Raw genomic sequence first — 19,102 nt, forward strand, 5'->3', positions numbered from 1 at the left:
CTTTCTAAAGAGGATCCATAGCCATTGATCACCTTCCTCTGCTTTATTAAATATGCTGAAATTTTGGTTTTGGACACTTCCTGAACCATGTCGGCAGAAAATGAGTTGTTCCATCGTCCCAGATCAAACCCAGAGAAGGCCCCAGATTGCAAGGAAAATATGACCCATAGCTTTAGTATGACAGACACAAAAGCTGTAGACTCAGATGCCCAATGTCAGGCAGCTGAATGTATATTTTATTATCTAAATAAGCCGGCCGTTTTAGGTGTCTAAGCACACAAACCACAACTCAGGATACAATGTTTGATGAGCTGAACAAGGAGGATAAATGTTTACAAAAAGTGCCTTAGCTGAGGCATTAACTCTCTAGGAACATGCACAGGCTGTCATCTGGGGAGACTAATTCCTGTAGCTGCTACAATTTCGAACCGGAATTATCTGCAAGTCTTTTTCTGATGCTTTTTTTTATCACCACATGGGTCAAGACACATGAGACCTGAAACAGTAGATACTAGAGATAACTCTAGGTGTACTATGCAAAAAGCTTCCTGTCCAGCACACACAAACTGAATGCTAAATTAATGCAGGAAGTTTGAGTTTCACCCAAAACCTTTAGAAAGAACCCAGCTGAAGCAGACTTTCCTTCAGAGAAAACTGCCTGGATCATTGTGTGTTCCTACAACAGGAGTTTTACACTGCCAAACAGCTCTAGGCAGCTCTGGAGCACTCCAAGGGGAAGCAAGGGCCATAAAGCTAAGCACCCATTTCTCTGTGAAGTGCAATGCTAGGTGGAAATTAAGCACAGATAGAAGACAGAGGGGCACTATAGTTGCAAGCAGGAAACCAAAGCGTGTCAAGAAAGGATGTCATCTTTATAGGTGGAAGGACTCAAATGGTGAACATATCACATGGGGAACTCCCCTTTCCTTCTGGTGATTGATAGATTAGACAGACAGGAAATGAAACACGGCAATTAGGCATCTATAAATAAGGTTGCTTGCTTTGATTCTGAGCTGGTTAAAGCGCAGGCCAAACAACATGTGCAGCCCAGCCCACAGAGCTCTGCACAACAGCTGCTCTCTGAAGCGTGCCCCGCGGTGACTGCAGATGCCTGCAGCGCAGCCTGCAGCTCCGAACTGGCCAGGGCACTGCATGCCAACCTGCAGGCCATCCCTTCCTGCAGAACAGCAGGCTCCTTGGAGTCTGTGCCAGACTGGGGCTGGGGGAGAGTTGCTGCTGCGATCCACACATCCATCCACACAGCTAAAACCCAGATGCCCGCAGACTCCCGTCATCTCCATTACTGCTTCCAGGAACCTCCTTTCTCCTCTGGGCCTGACAAATACCCTGGTTCTCTCCATTCAGAATACAGCTGCAAATGCTGCTTTCCTAACCAGCTGCCGTAGCAGCCTTCTCTCGGCTTCTCCAACTCTCTCCTGCTTCTGTAGTCCAGTGCATCCAGCCTAAGATGCTCATCTCCACTTCCAAAGCCCTTCACAGTCCCATCGCCTCCCCCCACTCACCTTTCCCACCCCATCACTTCAGTACCAGAAGGTCAGGTCTCAGCCCCAGTCACCCCATGACCTCTGCCTCCATCACCCGCGTGCTGATTTTCAAATCAGCATCTTTGTGCTCCCTCCCATGCTGCCCTCAGACCTGGGCAGAGCTCCCTGGAAATGTCCACAGGGTGACTTCCTCATCCTGCGTCCGGTCCTGCCTGAAGCCTCCTCTCTGCTGTGGTGCCCATAACAATCTGGACAATGCTGAGGCTGTGGATGAGTCCCGCTGTGCACCTGTCATGCTGGCTAATGAGGTCTCATAATTTCCTTGCGTGGTTTTGTCTGGCTGATTGCTTTTGTTTCACACAAAGCTGTTTGGGAGGGCAGCCTCTTTGCTCTGTGTTTGCACAGTACCGAGCACACTGGTGCTATGGTCCATGAGCAGGACTCACCGTGTCCCCTGCTCTCTCAGGGAGAGCTGGTCCTGAGTCTGTCCCTCCCACCCCTTCCCAAGCGCTAATCTTCGGATGCAGCAAGGAAGCAGCTTTGGGGTAGCCACCCTCCATCATTATCATGCTTGAGAGAGCTTGTGGGAGTCCCACCCAGAAGGCTTCACCTCTGCACTTCTGAGTCCAGGCACAGCTGGGCACATCTGCTCTCTTAAAATGCCTGGAGCGTTCTGGCTCGGGCCCAGAAACGAGTAATCTTTGGCCCCTCCTCTTACGCAGTTCTTGAGGTTAGAAATGAAATGGGCCAATTCCCTCTTCACTGTTTCTATTTGCACAGTATCAATCATAATATGGGTTGTTCCCTCCAACCTCCAGCCCTTGCAACTGGGCATGGGTTAAACACCTGGGGCCCAATACTCCACACCCTTACTCTTCACTCAGACTGTCTTTACACCTGGGGCAAGCAAGTTTAACGCACTGTCTGCACCTCCATGTCAACCCCTGGCTGCCACAGTAGCAACAAAACTGGATGGAAGACGGGTGGAGACAAGACCATACAGTATGTCTCCATTGCAACCTCTGCTTTGACTGACCTGTGCAGCTGTGATGTGAGCTGTGGTCACATCAATGACTGCAGTGCAGTGGTACCCTGGTCACCACGAGCAGTTCAACATTTGCTAGAACTGGGCTAGGGGCCTCTGTTCAGCACTGACTCAGAAAACAGCTGACTTGCCTGTACTGTTCAGCACCTGGGTTTACCCTAGAGGCTTTTCCTCAATGTACTGACCCAGTTTGATGTGTGAGTGCTGATACGTCTGAGGTGATACATCTTCCTGGGAAGTTCTCCAGACACTTAGGAGCATACAGCCTTCCAACGAGTATCTCAGCTGCTCATGGAGTGGATAAACTGGTCCAGGAAATTCTGTAGATGGGAATAATTCATTGCTTCTTAGATGTTTAGGACAAATGGTAAGCTATCCTGGTAGCTCGAATGTGGAGGAATGAAGCATTCCCTTCCCAAAAGACAGGAGCAAAATGGTCTGAGGCTTGATGCAAAGGTAAAAAACGTCATGCAGACAGGCATTTTGTTTGACTGAATAGACTTATATGCTAAAATATCACCTCAAAACAATACGGTGGCAACTTAAGACCTGGGGAAACATGCTTCTTCTCTAAATACCACTAACAAAAATAAAGAGAGGGTTATTGCTCAGGATTTTAGAGTGGAGATAAAGTATGAAAAATGTTAGGCCGTAGGTGAAGCATTCATACCTTAGGAGTGTCTGAAAGGAAGGGCTTATCATGGAAACAGTTTTGCACCCTTAATTGCAGCAGCTGCTCCCTGCTATCAATGTCAGCCAAATCCCCAATTAAAAAGTCACTTTACAGCCACCTTGTGCCACCACCTCCAGGGAGCCAAGGAGTTGCAATTCTGGGACTCTATTCTCCTGAACAATTGAAGGATTAAGACACGTAGCTCTGGACAAGAGCAGAGGCCATGCTAATACCTTCAGAAAAGGTATTTAGGCTCTTTAAGATGTGGAGCGGTGCCTGAATAGATGCCCGTGGCTCCTAGGGCAGCTCTAATCAAAGCGCCCAGAGCATCTTGTGTATAAGCATCCCCGCGCTTCAAAATGGTGGCGGAGGCGTTTTTCTAAATCTCATCAAATGAGCTTTAGTTAAAGTGCCCCCACCACCATTATGAAGCGTGGGGATGCTGACACACAAGACATGGAGGCTGCTGGAGCGTGGTAATTATAACACTCCAACAGACTCGATTAATCGAGACTGCTCCAACTCGCAGTAATTACAGTGTGTCAGAGCAGCTTCCCAGCTTGTATACAGGCATCCTAAAAGTCTGGCCTGAGGGACTTGAATTCAGGGACTGGTACTCCTTCTTGCAAATGCACACACGTGACATCACGTATACGATGGATTCACCGAGTTTACGTGTGAAGAACCACAGCCCGTAAGTAAGTAAAAGCAGAGCCAGCCAACAAGAACTAGCCATTCACATCTGCTCCCCAAGCGAAGGGCAGCAGTTTTGGTGGTGACCGTTCACCTCACCTGGCCCCCGTGGTGACCGAAGCTGTTTGGGAGCAGGCTGCTTGGCTAGGGGCGAGAAGTGTGTGCGCGTGCGTGTGTGTGTGTGTAGTCTGCCTCTCAAGGGAAGAGGCCACGCCATGCCAAGTATCAGGTCAAAATAAAACCCTCCCATTTCTGTTATGCCTGGGGCTGCTTAAAATGAAGGGATCTTTCTCAAGCCCAGGGCCCAGTGGGTACAGCTCTTGCTTATTTACCATTTTTCTTTCATTCATAAGTAAGGGAGTCCGCTTCACTTGTTTCCAGCCATTCACTGCTCTCTCAGGCATAAGCCGGACACTGCAGCTTTTTGAATAACATTCAGCTTTGGGGCCTAGTTGGCCTGCCGATGGCCCTCCAGAGCACTGTGACCAACAAGGAGAGCATCACCCCTGCCTTTCTGATTCTGCAGTCCTGTGGGTACTTGTAGGGGGCTGGCGCATTTGCCGATGGTGGTTTCCAGTCCATCCCTTTGTTGCCACGTGAAGGCTGTGTAAATCTGCTCTCTTCCATGCTTTAAAAAGGGCCAGCCCCCTGCTCTCATTCAAACAAGTGGTGCAGTTTCACAATACTGGCTACCTCTTTGCAAAAGGAAATAGCTGTCCCATAAATAATGGAAGGTGGAGAATGTGTGGGAGGGCATGAAAGCAAGCAGAGCGAACGGAGAATGCTGTTCCCTGAGTGCTCCAAAAGCGACAGCTTGCAGTCCAAAGAACAGGGAAAATTAAGAGAGGAGCGGCTAGGATTTGGAAGTAAGGTATACATGTGTGTACAGGCTTAGATGCACAGAGGCACATACATTCACCCAGAGATGAACACGGACCCACACATGCACATTTATACACTCAGACATGTGCACAAGCACACTCAAATGTACATGCACTAAAACCCCTGCATGCACACATGTGCTCACCTAGTAGGATGGTGTGTCTGATACTATGCAACATACCTTAGCCATGATCATTCGTGCCAGTGTCAGGTCACATCAGAGCCTTTTAATTGACAACATATTCTGATACAACATTCAGCTATACAAGTGGCACACCGACAGTTCAGTCAGCTGTCAGCCTGTGTCCTAACCCATAGATAAGCAGGATAACAATGACATATAACTGCTTGCTTCCACACATGAATGTTGTGTACGATGAAGAAAAACATGGCTGCTTCGGATGGTGGGGAGAGGTTGTGGTTCAATGAGGTTGCAAGACAGGTGTGATTTGGGGCGTAAGTGTGTGTGAAAGTAAAAGTGTGAATCTAGTTCTGTATGCGAGTGACAAAAAGTGTGGGGCATTATGTGCACTGGTGAGACACAGCTTACAGTCTGAACACATGTGCCTTGAACATGTGTGTGGAGGAGACAGTGTGGTGTGGGTTTGTGTGTGTCAGAAAAAGGGCACGCACTGGTGCTTACCTGGGCAAGAAAGAGACTAAACACAGCCCGGGGGGGGGGGCAGTGTGTGTGTGGGGGGGCTGCATGTACCATATGGAAGAATCAGGGTTGTGGGGAAGGGGTTCAAGTTTTGCTTCCTCTCTCCTGGGAAGGACTCAGGTTGTTTGATGTTTGTTTTCCCCACTCCTGGTTCCTAAAGGAAAGATAGACCCATAATGAGGGATGTGTGGGATGGAGAGTTTGGGGAGCAGAATAAACACTTGCTTCAAATCCAGCCAGGATGACTGAATGCTTGATCCACTCCTCCAGGATCCACTTTGCTCATGGGCTCCTAACTCTTTCCCAGCCCTTTGGGCATAACCGGGAAGCCTGCGTTGCAGGGTACACTGAGAAGTTCAAGGCGACAGCCCAGGGAATGACCGGTTACAAGTGCTTTGAGCCAGAATCTGGCAGCCCTCCCACCCCTACTACCCCTAGGCCTGATGGAGACAAAAGCTGAGAGGCATTAAGCAAAGACAGGAAAAGCCAGTTGTTTGTTACCTGAGCTGAAGGAGGAGGAAGACAAGGGATGGGGTCTGTGCCATGACTGTAGGAATCATTTAAGATGACCACCACATGCCAGCAGATGCAAAGCTGATAGACAACATCCTGCCTGGCCCAGAGCTGGAACTGCACATGTTTGCAAAGGCAGAGACAAGTCAGGAGCTTGGAAAATGTATTTTGTACAGTGTAATTTTATCCTAGTGGAAGGGAACGGTTATTTTAGCAGGGAATTGCAATAATGATGTTGGAAACAATTCATGCATCACACAGACTTGAAAGTTCCCAAGGGGAGAGGGGGCAGAGAACAGGCAGCAGTACAGACAGTGCTCCCCACATGAGAGCAGGCTTGCTCTCAAAGGGCTGCAAGTGTGGTTTTCTGAGTCGGAGCAGAGTCCAGTATAACCCCAAATATGTGTCTGAGCTCAGGGCAGTAAATCAGTTCCACTGGAATGATGTGGCTGGAAATGTACATTTTAGGTCACGTGAACTGAGCCAAGTACCAGGCATTTGGCTTGGCAGAGCAGAGTCCTGCTGTGATTCAGCACCGAGATAGCTCAGCCAGGGACACTGCCTCGCCTGCCCTTCGGACCTGCTGGCAGGCAGAACTGAGAGCACTGATGCTGAGCATCTGCACGGCTCCTCCAGGGAGCCCAGAGCAAAACCCACAGCGATGTGCTGGAGCCAGACCCCACATCCAACATGACCTCCTCTGAGAGAGGTAGTTTATGGGCTGAAACCAGGTCCCCATTTCAACTGTTCAGTTGACTTTGCCTAGCTCTGGATTGTGTAGTGAAGATCTAGCCACTTCTCCTGCTTCTCTAGCCCCCTCAGAGCTGCTTCACAGCTACTCCATGAGCAGGTTCCCCCAGTCCTTTTGGGAGGTTTGCTTCTGGATCTTACTAGTTCAGGATCTAGGAGCCAGGACCCCACCACTGCCCCTTATCTGTCCCAGTCCTGCCTCCCACAGGCCTTCTGCATAGTTACAGACTCATGCAAGGGCGGCCTTTGTAGATCCTAGAACAGCTCCCATGGCATGTATAGGGAACACAAACCAATCTGTTACTCTGGGGAGTACTGCTTCCCAGCTCTCCTCTACCAGTGATTAGGCCACCACAAGCCGTCTCTCCACTAGTTGCCCATGGTTGTCCTGGATCCTCTGTTGAGTAACCATAAAAGTCTCTTAGCCACATGTGGGGGGCAGCCTAGCAGCATAAGCAGTGTGGTTTAGTGGACAAATCATGGCAGCGAAACAAAGGACTCCTGCATTCTGCTCCCAGTCCTGACACTGGCCCTCTCTTTGCCCTTAGTCAAGTTACTTGACTTTTTGGTTTACTTTTTCCTCTGGCCTATGCAAGTTATATATTTATAGCCAGATCTGGGCAATGATGGCCAGGAATTGGCTTAGCTGGGAGGAATACAGGTGGGACTTGGCTTCACAAGATCAGGAGAGAATGCCGAAGGCAGCATAGCAGGGACTGGCCGTGTGGCCTAATCTCCCCTCTTGAATCCCCCTCTTGAAGTCCCCCAGCCAGACAGAAGGTGAAGTTTTCTCTTCTAGCGATAGCTGGCCTACCTGCTTGCCCTCCCCAACAGCAGCTGGACTGCTGTCTCTGGACTGCAACTTCTTCTGGGACTGAACAACTCAAAGCACTGGCTGTAAGTCACTGTTTCCAATCTAGTTCTAACAGCGGTGATCAAAAGCTCCTGTCAGCTGTGGTGTCTCTTGGCCTGTTTGTAAGGATTGGTGTGGGTTTTCAGTGCAATTCCCAGTGAAGAAGCCTCCACATCATAAAAACCACACTTCAGTGGCACCAGCGAGCATCTCAGTACAGATTCCTAGGACTGAATGGGCCACAGAGCCGGAGCCCCTTGCTCCCTCCTCCAGGCCAGGGCTGAGGTGTGTGGGCAGGGTAAGCATGTGCGGGGCTGTCAGTCTGCTCTGAAGATCCCAGACATTCTGCAAAGATCTTTATCATCTGCTGCCCTGTCCCACATCCCCTGGTTTCTTTTGAACTAAAAAATATAATGAGAATTGTTTTCCTCGCCACATTTTCTGCTTCCTTCTATCTTTTCTGCTGGCCAAGTAACATCTTTCCCTTGTGCCAAATGGTGTCTGTGCAGTTTATCAGTTTATCTCTTGAAGTACATGTCTCGCTCTTAATCTGTGCTCGGGAGAGCTCAAGTAATTGCCGAAAACTAGTCTGACAGAGATCCAGAAGCAGAGAAGACAAATAAATAGGGACCATATGCAACACTCAAGTCAAACTCACCACACAAAGATACTCTCATTCAAAGTGTCCAAATAGGAGGAGGCTGTGTTGATAAAAGTTACTCTGAAGTTTAGACTGTTTTGGCTCTGCACTCCCCAACACAAAGTCTGCCTGAGAAGTGGGATATTTTCTGGCTTGAAACATTCTCCTGTATTTAAAGCCTTCTCTGTGTTTATATAGTAGACTAGATATATGCATTTTTACTGTAACTAGGCACATTCACCAGTGTCAAAAAGATCTCAGACGTGAGGTGGAGTAAAGGAGATATTGCTCTTTTTTAACCTGTGGACCTCAATGCTATAGGATGCTTCTGGTAAAAAAGCTGAATACGTTTTAAAGAGGAAGTGTTGGCCCAGAGACAAGGCCCCTTGATTTCTTCTCATGATATTCTTCTCAAACATGACCCCTCATGATTTCTTCTCACCGAGGACAGCCAGAAGGGAAGAGCCAGCTCTGGCCATTGTGTTTTGATTCACTTGCAAGCAATTCAAAGTAACACCAGTGATATTTAAACTGTGTGTGTGCATTACCTGATGTCAGGAGCCCAGAGCTCTGGAGCGGCACCACTGAACCCCAGCAAGTTCCCCGTGATCTGAATTCTCTCTCCTTTTATCTTTGATCTCTTATGACATTGGATTCCCTCCACTTGAAGTCTTTCTCTTCCTGACAGTCCTCCTCCACAACCCCTTCTGACACAGTTCATTGTGGGGCAGTTCATCATGACCCCCATCCTACGTTGCCCTGCTAAGTACTCAGCTGAGTCTTTTTCAGAAGCTGCACTAACTTCCCTCGAGCAACAATTCCTGCTTTGTACCAGCCTGGAGAAAGGGATGAGCTGATGTATCTCCAGACTAGATGTCCCCTCTTGATTTATGGGCCATTCCCATGATAATTAAGAGGGCTGAAAACAGCGGGGTTCTACAACAATGCCATAGGAGCCTATAGAAATGACAGCGAGGTCCAACCAAATGTAACAAGAGTGAGAGCCTTTTTCTAGGCTTCTTTCCAGCCACCCAGCAGGGATCTATAACAAGGACAGAAACTTCTGTTACTTTCTACAGACTAATTTCAAAAAGTGTCCATGCTGTATTACAGCCTGAAGAAGTTTTCCAACATGATCTGGCTTCAGGTGACCAGGAAAAATAGGCATCTCCCCAGAAATCTAGGAGAAGGTCCTGTAGGTTCAAATTCAGCCCTCCTGGCTATCCATCTGACTTGGTCACTGACCTGCTGGGCTAGGGACAGAAGTTATACATAAACTGGTTTAAGTGATCAGAAACTAGTTTAAACCTGTAACAGAACAGAAGTTCAGTGCACATAAACCAGTTTCAAAATGGCTGAAACTAGTTAAAGATAAACTTGGTTGCATGTAGTATCAGACTTCGCTGATCTGGGTCAAACTGCTTTATGAAACTTCTGTCCCAGCCCCCTTCCTGGTTCAAGTTAAATCACAGTCTCCTGGCATCCTGGCAGCTGGGGTTTGCCTGCGGGTAGGCGGCCGTAAGCTAGCCAGAGACCAGTGAGCCAGCTGTCACTGCTCCAGACAGGGAGCAGCTGTGCAAGGCCAGCCCTGCTCTCTGGAGCAGACAGCACAGCACAGCACAGCACAGGGCCGCAAAGAATGCTGGTCCAGGGCCAGGGATGGGAATTAAACACCCCTTCTCCTACTCAACCTTACTGCTGGCTGCGACTGTGGACTATAAATCCCAGAGTCACCTGGAAGCAGGAAGAGGAAGTGATGAGCAACCCTGCAGAGTCCTGCTGCTAGGATTGCGGCCTGCAAATCCCACAGACCTCAGGGGCAGCAGAAGGAAAAAGTTGAACAGACGGCCAGAGAACCGTGATCTAAGACTTCCCCCCTCCCCCTGCCCTGGCTTCTGGCCTGAACCATGGCAGGCATGTGGCTGCATTTCCTGAATCAAAGGTAAATGTGTATCCAGTTGTTTTTCAGTTTAATCTTTGCACCTGAGACTAACCCGCAAAGACTGAATCAATTCAGTCTTGGACTTTTTGTGACTGTCTATACTTTGCCCTGGAGACCTTAGGGAAGTACTGGTAATCTTCTAAACCTGTTTCTGTAGCCGTAAAAGAGGGATAATAACACTGACCTCATTTGTAAAGAACTTTGAGATCCAAGTGCCTGGGTATGATGATGATGAATATGATGATATCCAGTTGCAGGGCATGTGCTGATGCATACACAGAACATGGCAGCCTGCACACAGCTCAGCCATGCTGCTTGCTCACAGACAGAAAATGCTTTGGGTGATGGTTAGTTATGTGCTGGGTTGTTATCACTGAGGTCTTGGCTTCTCTCACCGTGCAAAGTTTACCATTCACATGGGAAGCTATATAATACAGCAAGACCTTACGCAGAGAGAAGCCTCCGAACCAAACCTCTAAATCCAGCCTTCCCTAAAAACTCTGTGGTGCTTGACAACCCCTCACTGTCAGCTCAGGCCTCTCTCCACTCCTGTGCCTTACAGCTGAAGGGCACGCTTTATCTGGGTTACATTCGAGTCCTGTTTCACCCTGCTTTGGAAGCCCGCAATGAAGGGGACATTGTAATGATCCTCAGTGCTCTGCCTGTGCCAAGGAGGTCCTGCTTAACATGCTCAGATGAAATGAAGCACAAGACAGCTAACGTACAGCCATCCTCCTTAGCCTCGATCTCTGCTTTAAATCAAGGCACTGCAGTGCAGATCAAAGTGTGCCGAGGCTTTTCTTAACCAGCCTGAAACATTCTTGTATGACGATATTCTGCTGTCAGCAGTGCTCTCTCCCTCTTGGGACAGCAGTTCTCCCCACCCCATCACAGCCGCCTCCTTATCTTCCACTGTCCGAGCGGGGAGATAGGAGGTCTATGTCTGGGTCCTAGGGCTATGCTGGAAAAGCAGAAATCTTCATCCCTGTTCTCTTTGCAAAGGCATAGATCAGGCTTCTAAACCAATCCAGCTCTTATTAAGCATTGCTTAGCACATGCCTTGTGAAGAGGAAGAGCCAATTCAATTTATGAAAGTGCTGAGTTTTCTCTTCCTGCCTTCTAGTTTTGTATCTACAAACAGTATCTTAGAATCCGCATGTTTAACACAGGCGAGAGTCGCCAAATCTGTCGGATACATGTTTTCTGGAGATGAGGCACGAAGGCAGAGTCCAACAGCATCTCCAGTGTTCAGGATGCAGGGACATGGAAGCCACCCCAACTTTCACGTTCCCGACCTTTGCCAAATTCAGGCCAGTCACATGTTCGCCTTGCAAAGATAAAAGGAAGGGTGTGTTTGCTTGTTTCCCCGTTCTGTGCAATCCCAGTCTTTGGGGACCCCTGAGGTAGGGGGGTTGGCTTCTGATAAATGCCTCTGGCTTTGCGCATGTTTGTCCCAGCCAGAGCCCTAGCTGGCATAAAGCACACTCCTCCTCTTAGCCTTTTCAGGCATTGCTCCTGAGGACACTGCTGCGCAAACTTCTCTGCGTGCATATGTGAGCATGCCTCGATGGTACTACTTCTTGGACTTCACAAAGCAACACACAGGGCAAGCGTTTGCAGGACTCAGGCCTTGGGTTGAGCCCTTTTCAGCTGCTCTGTTAGAAAAGCGTGTGCACGGAGGAGACCTCTGTCACAGAGGACATGTTCTGCAACAGGAAGGAAATAGAGAACTAGGCTGAGTCCTCATTTGCCTCCTCAGCCCTTGACTCACATGAATCTCCTTGACGCTGTCTGGCATTGTTGGTTAATCGGAGTAGACGGGTCCTGCCCCTTGAGCCTGCCTTCAGTAGCAGGCTGCCTGCTCACACGTGACGCAGCTTTCCTATGGGAGGAGGGTGATTGCAATTAAGCGGTGTGAAGGGCTGAGCTTGTTGGTATTTCTGTGTGCTGGACACCTGTCAAAGACCTGTCGTGGAGGGCTGCCCTGCTCTGAGTCCCAGATAGGGTGAGGAGGCACCTGAAACTGTGGGCAGAAGCTCCACTGGGAAACAGACCCCTTTTCCTGGGGAAAGGGGTGCAGCCTTCAAGCCAGCCTGGCCCTCGCTGCAGCAAAAGGTTGCTTTGAACTGAACAATCAGAACTCAGGACCGTCTCTACATTTCATGTTAAAGGCCCTTGAAGGCCTGTGTCTAGGCTGCACACAGCGGGGTTGGGAGCATGCACGTCTTGAGGAGCCTGGTTATAGTGCCCAAGGAGATTCCCTTGTCTCTCCCTATTGGCGTCATGTCACCCAGGGCTGTGGGCACCCGCTGTATCCTGGCAATCTTAGAGCAACTCTCCTACGTGAAAGCAGCTGCCTATGCTGTTCTCCTTGCTGCCACCTGCATCCGTGTCTCCCCAGTTTCTGTTCCTGACTCCTGCCGAAGATGTCCTCTTTGTGTTGTCCATGCTGCGATGCAGCTGGTGAGGGGCATTGGCTTGGCTCTGCCAGCCCTTGTTGCCCATGTTCAGCAGACGCAGGTCATTCGGGCTGTCAGTCTGCTTGCCGTGCACCTTGTCCCTTACACCTCTGACCACTGGAGCTCTGTCTATCTGTTTCTCAAAGGAGATGAAGAAGGGGCTACAAACAAGTAGGTCAGCCCATCTGCTGCCAGCCAAGCACTTAGCTTGCTTCTGGCTAGGACTGATAGCCTGGCCTCTGTAAATATTTTCCTGAAATATCTGCACTTTTCTGTATGACTTCAGACCAGCCCATTGTTCCCTGCTGGGTCTAACGATACCAATGAAGCAGCTGAAGACGTTCCTAGTGACATCTCTGTTCCTGTCCATTACCAGCCTCAGGCAGACTTGGCAACACTAGTCCTCTGCCTTTGTGGTATCCAGCCCACTCCTCCCCTAGGTGCTCTTCCACCTGGGCTGGGGCTCTTTCCAGGGAACGCTGTGCAGGGCACGTTGCTGAGCACTTGGGAACAAGAAGGCAGCCAACTAACAAACATTTCAGATGGCCTCACCCCAAGGTGGCCCTCGTGGATTTATGGCAGGGATCTCACTCTATTAAATATTAAAGCATGTGATGAAGAAGAGTTGCTTCCAAGCCCTCAGAAAATTCTGGATTCTGTATCAAGGGAATATTAGGATTTAAAAAAATCAGGGCTGAGGTTTGCAATGTGACTGGTAGCTCCGGCAGCCTCCATTAGGGAGCCAATTGATATTTCTTAAAGGCATTGTACTGTATTGATATTCCTTATCTGGTCTGTTCCAGCCCCCCTTTGGGGTCTCTAGTCAGGAGCCCCAAACCATGAGCTGCCTGGCTGGATATGCCTGCCTGCCTGGAGCTGCATAATGAGCTGTGATGCTTGTGTGGCAGGGAGGTGGCTTCTTACAAAGTCCTCAGGGTTTCCTACTGGTTAAAATGACTGTGTCATCAATAATGGGCTAGTGTTACACTGGGGTTGGGCGTTACCATGAGCAAGGTTTCTGAAAATATTCCTTGGCACCTCTCCATCCTCCGTGTCCAGGCCAAGCGTCTACAGGAGACGCTTCCAGCTTCTCACTTAACCCCACTCTGGGATAGACTCGCTCTCTCTCCTGCATTTAGTCTCACTTCTCACTCTCCCTTTGCGCGCTCTCCCATCTGTCTGGCACCATCTTGTCCCCACGCAGGCTCTGAAGTGCTGTATGCTGCTAGCCCGCATGTGCAGCACTGCACATCTTTACAAATAGCTCTAGAGAGAGATGGGGCCTGGGTATATAAAATTAGCACCCTAGCAGGAGGCTACAAGAGGAAACCTGCTCTGAGCGGCTGCAATGGGAAGCAGATGCTCTCTGATTAAGCCCACATGGGAAGGGGAGCACAGTCTTGTGAGCGTGGCTCTGTTCAGGAACAGGAAGCACCGCTCAAAGTGCGCCTCGTCCAGGGCCCACAGGACGCAGGGGCGGTTCAGTGTTCAGATCCTGCAGCAGTGGCCTCACAGAGGTGATTGGTTGGACTGAAGGAGGGGCTGGGGCTGCCGGGATTTGGATCGAGTTTCTGTGCAGGTGGCGAGTGGGACTTTGCATCCAAGGCCGGCGCGGTGTTGCGGCTTGGGCTCGGCGTTGACAGGGCCAGAACCTCGGGAGAGCGGTGGAAAGTTCACGTGACGGGCTGTTTTCAACAAACTTCAAGCAGGATGACACGTCCTTCCAGGGGCCGGACCTAGAGCGTGGGGTTTGGATGTGGCATTTTGAATCTGAATCCCTTCCCTGGAGTTCTTCTTTGGGTCTTTTTCTCACTGCATGTATGACTTGGCCATCATGCACATGCAAAACTGCTGGCCCCTGGATCACTTCAGAATGACTGAGCCTGTGTGTCATGGGCCCCATCCTGCCAGAAGTCGAGGGTGATTCTCCTACTGTCCCGTCGGCAGGAACCCATGCTTTGGAGCAGGGAAATTGTGATCTGTTCCTGCCACTGCTGTGAAATTCTGTGTGTTCATAATGTGTTTTGGGGTTACTATGATATTGTAGTTGGAAGTGGATTCAAGTCCTGCTCCACGGACAATAACAGGCCTGGACTGAGGGACTCAGACCCTGCTCCTGTGCTCAACTGTCTGTAGGAGAGGGGGACTGAACGGGCACTACATTCAATGCTGACAAGGGAGTGGGGACCGGGTTCGAGCATGAATCCGGATGAGGACTCGAACCTATTACCTGTGCTGGAGTGTAAGAGAGTTTCCTGTGTGGACAGATACCGAGCTCTCATCATGATTACCATCTAGAGCACACAGGCAGGAATAAGCATGCAGCCTGCCAGCAGCCCAGCTCCTGAAAGCTTTTCTTGTCGTCCTGGCCCTAGGACACTGAAATGCAGCACATCTCTCCCCCTTCCCACAAAAAATATACCCCTCAGTTTCAGAAATCTGAGGCCAGTGACCCCGAGACGGGCCTCTGGCTGTCATATTTGGAAGCGCATATGGAACATGCAGGGATCCCTGTCTGCAGGCACCTCTTGCAATGCACCAGGAGTTAAAAGCCCCTCACTGAACAGCTCTGTAACTTGAGAGCCATTTCCTTGATAAGATCTGTGCAAACTGGGTGAGTTTGCAAAGGTCAGGTCATCTGGGGGGCTGACTTGCTCCTTTGTACACAAGCCCAGGCATTGCGATGCCACCTGGGTGAGCACTGCAAGGGCTTGGTGCTGCCGACTTTCATTTCTGTACTCCTTTGCGAGGCTGCTTGGGGAGGTTGGCATGGTGTCCCTACTTATCGCCTGCCCACCTCCATTTGCACGTTCAGTTTCTCCAGCCCCACAAGACGGATGACTACTTCTGTTTCTTCTCAAGACATTTTTCCACCCACCCTCGCTGGCCCTGGTGGGAATTGTCAGCGTGGAGATAACAAGAAGGATGAATTGTTAGTACAGGATGTTGCATGAAGCCCTGGTGCTATTTGCAGGCAGCTTTAATAAGCCATAATAAGGAGCAAGAACTCCAAAGGAAGTAACCTGGTACAGCAGACAAGTCAGATTTATCAAGGCCAGGAGGAAATACTCCCCAGAAATGAATCTGGCATAAGTTCCTGCACACCAGTCCCACGATCCTGTCTGCCACCACAGGCAACTCTTATCTGAAACAGTCCAGTTTTAAAATAGACTGGAAAATAAATAGTCTTCCAGTTCTCCTGATCCTCAAGAGCCTGCAGTTCATCCCAGCAGCATTTACAGTTTTCTCTGGAGTGTTTCCGACATGTACATCAAGACTATCCAACTCTCTCCTCCTCCTCTGCCTGTGACATTAATGAACCTTAAGGGATTCTTAAAGCACATTTTATGTGAATGTATTTTTAAGAGCAAGAGAAAAAGGGGGAGTGAGGAAAGTTCCCAGCCCTTCTTGTCTTGGGTGGATGGAGAGTCACTTTGCAAGGCATATTCCAAACAGAAATCGATCAAACGCCAGGCTTAAGTGTTGCTGCAGCAGCTCTCCTCGCTGCAAAGTTGTTTAATGTTCGTTGTTCACAGCTGTGTCATCCTAATCGAGTATTTTATTGTTTTTCCAGTTGTACTTAAAGCCATCATTCATTATCCTGCCCAGGCAGCCAGTGGCTCAGGTTGAATCGACGACACAAGACAAACGCTTGGTAAAAATTTCCAGCGTCTTCCCTGCTGGTGGAACTGGCTCCCAGCCATTGCACACCGGCCCGGGCATTTCATCCTGGGAGCACGAGGCTCAAGAGAGCCATTTGTTTGTATTAGTTGGGGGGGGGGGCGGGACTGAGTCCATCACGCCTAAGAGAACGGGTCTCCCCAAGACATGCTGAACACTGATTGCTGCTAACGGCCTCCACGTAGTCGTTAATCCTGTGCCTCTGTTCTAAGAAATCAGCTGCTCTTCTTCAGATTAGGACTGCAGAACCAGCAGGTGCCAAAACAGCACTGGCCTTGCACTGAACAGAGCACGATGCACTCAGGGAAGCAGCCCAGGGTCTGGGAGGTGCCCCCAGGGATTGCTGTGATGAAGGCCATGCGGCGTGGGTCTGGCAGCAGGTTCAAGCTGCTTCAGGATAACAGGGAGTGCAATGCTGGCGCTGTGCAGTGTCTGGGGGCAGCTTCCGATGATGCAGTGCTGGCTCTGGGGAGAAGACCGGGGAACTGCAGGGCTGGCTGGGGCTGGGAGCTCGGGGCAGTGAGACTGCAGCAGTGAGCTGGGGAGATCGGCACGTCGGTGAACGTTCTCCGTGTGTCGAGCGGGTGCACCTTTAAAACCATCTCCCTGCACGGGGGCCCTGCCTGCAACACCCACTGGGTAATGCCTGTTTCTGAGATTCCCAGTCACTCACACCACAGCCCCCCAGTTGATGCGATCATGCACTGAAAGGAGATCATTACTGTTCCCTGAGCATCAGCATCCACCCCCCTCCCTTCCCAGCAGCTTTCCCTGAAATGATAGGCTGTCGTTTGGCTAATGGCACCCAGGCACTGCCTTCAAGAGACACTGTCAAGTTAAAAAACACTTTTAAAGGAACACAGCTCCATTATCTGCCACATACTGCAGGCTATTAGGAGGGAAAGAATTTTTAAACTGTCACTACAGCACAAAAGCTGTGTGTAGACCAAGCCCCCTGGCCTGTCTCCGTGGGGGAAAAAAAGGGTGTGTGCTTCAATCATGTTAATTTGATTGAGTTAGTTCAACTCTGATGGAAAAGCTTGTTAAGATACAGGCTTATAATAAGGTAGAAGCCAGGTTGGCTGGCCAGGCATTAGCTTTTGGGGAGCCCCAAGACAGGCCTATGCTTGAATGTTCTTCCAGATTAAGGCAAAATGACAAAAGTGCAAAAGATATTCCTAAATCGCTCCATGTGCAGACACCTTTATTCTGGAATAGGACTGCCTTGTCCCTGTTGAATAGGAATGTCAGCATATGGGTTAGGAGGCACTATTGCAGAAGAACGCTCTGTGTAGGCAGGCCCTGGCAAAATGGAACCACACGCTCTTTCTGTCCTTCACAACGTCCCCAAGAAGTGATCAACACTCGGGTTTTGTACGAGGATGACAATTGTGGATCAGGGTTTGATTTTATACCAGCTAGACCAGTACAAATCATAGTGTAGATGACACTGTACCAGTGCAAAGGTGGCTTATACTGGTATGGTGTATTCTCTTGCATACAAAAATAATCCATCTTGCATAAAGCCCCTTTATATGCAAACAATGTTGTTCACATGAACGGGATTGTTCTTTAACTAGGTTTGGATAGTTAGAACGGTTCACACCCTACTCCACACCTTTCAGATCCAGTGCTATTTACCAATTGCTAAATCACTGATATATTTTGATGGCTAAATATGCAGGTCAAAAGTCCCCAACCAACACAGCCCTGCTCACAAAAGTTTTGCCAATATAGCCTTTTCTATTTAGGGAACTGATTTAAGCTATACCCGCAAATGAACCCTTTTGCCAGTATACGGGGCATCTCCATAGAGGGGGCAGCTGGTATACTTGCCCCCACATACTGGTAAACCCTTATTAGTGAAGACAAGACATACTGCCCACTTACAGCATGCTCCTGGGCATGTTACTAAATAGCAGAAGAACTTGCAAAGAAATCAGAAACCCGCTGTGTGGGAATGATAACTCACCACAGTCACTGCCTTTCCAGATTCACTTTGGAGCAGAACTGTTATCGGGCAGGGAATTTCTCTCCTGCTCTGTGTAAAGTCCTGACAGGCTCTCTACAGTAGTTAAAAGGAACAGCATTAAAACAAAAAGAACTTAAAAACCCCGAAGTGAAGGCCCTGTAATTTATTTACTCCCCCAATGAATGCTGGTTGCAAATCACTCTGTATAAAAATAACTCCTTTCTCCAACTTTTGATCTCTGATATTCCTGTATTTCCCTGGGGAAAATGTAAATCTATGAACTTATTACTAATGTTTCCTGTCCCTGACAGTGGAGCCAGTTGATATTTTACTTGAGAAGCTAGGGGGGGAGCATATGCTTAATGACTGCAGACTGTTTTCAATCGTAGTTTCACTTTTCAGATGGAGAGTTTCCATCTTACAACAGGCAGAGAGAGATTTTTAAATAAAACATGATTTAACTTTAGCCAAACTTCCTCCCAGTGTTTATGCTTTTGGCTCAGGGCTTGATCCATTTAAAACTGGCTCCTTTTGAAGCAGCCGCATCTCATCACCAAGCACCAACACAATGGCTTGTAAATTGTCTGTTACACTTTTAAATTGTAATTCTTTTGGCCTCTCTCCATTTCACTTTCCTTCCCCAACACCCCCTACCCCCACCCTCCTTCCCAAGGCTCCAGGGCTCGCATGGATCCGATCCTGTTCTCAGTTATTTGCAAGGTGAATAGCAAAGCTTTAGAAAGGCAGGACTGGATGGTGCCTCTTGGGCTAGTTAACTGTGTTGACAGATAACCATTTGTTGAAGGAGGCCCCAAAATTGCTAATTGAAACCC

At 49.2% G+C, this 19,102-nt stretch overlaps 1 long non-coding RNA gene across 1 annotated transcript in view; it reads right to left on the bottom strand.

The window, feature by feature from the left end:
• The window catches only part of LOC149856681 (uncharacterized), a 30,149-nt gene extending 11,439 nt beyond the window's left edge, over positions 1 to 18,710 (bottom strand). Inside the window, exons 1-2 of the long non-coding RNA XR_016444513.1 lie at positions 18,270 to 18,710; positions 2,736 to 2,870 (exon numbers count right to left, since the gene is read on the bottom strand). This is a non-coding gene — a long non-coding RNA (uncharacterized LOC149856681). The remainder of the gene's footprint in view (positions 1 to 2,735; positions 2,871 to 18,269) is intronic.
• Between the last annotated feature and the right edge of the window lie 392 nt (positions 18,711 to 19,102).

This window comes from Crocodylus siamensis, chromosome 10 (assembly GCF_052110815.1).
Source record: "Crocodylus siamensis isolate JL-2025a chromosome 10, ASM5211081v1, whole genome shotgun sequence".
Classification (NCBI taxonomy): domain Eukaryota; kingdom Metazoa; phylum Chordata; order Crocodylia; family Crocodylidae; genus Crocodylus; species Crocodylus siamensis.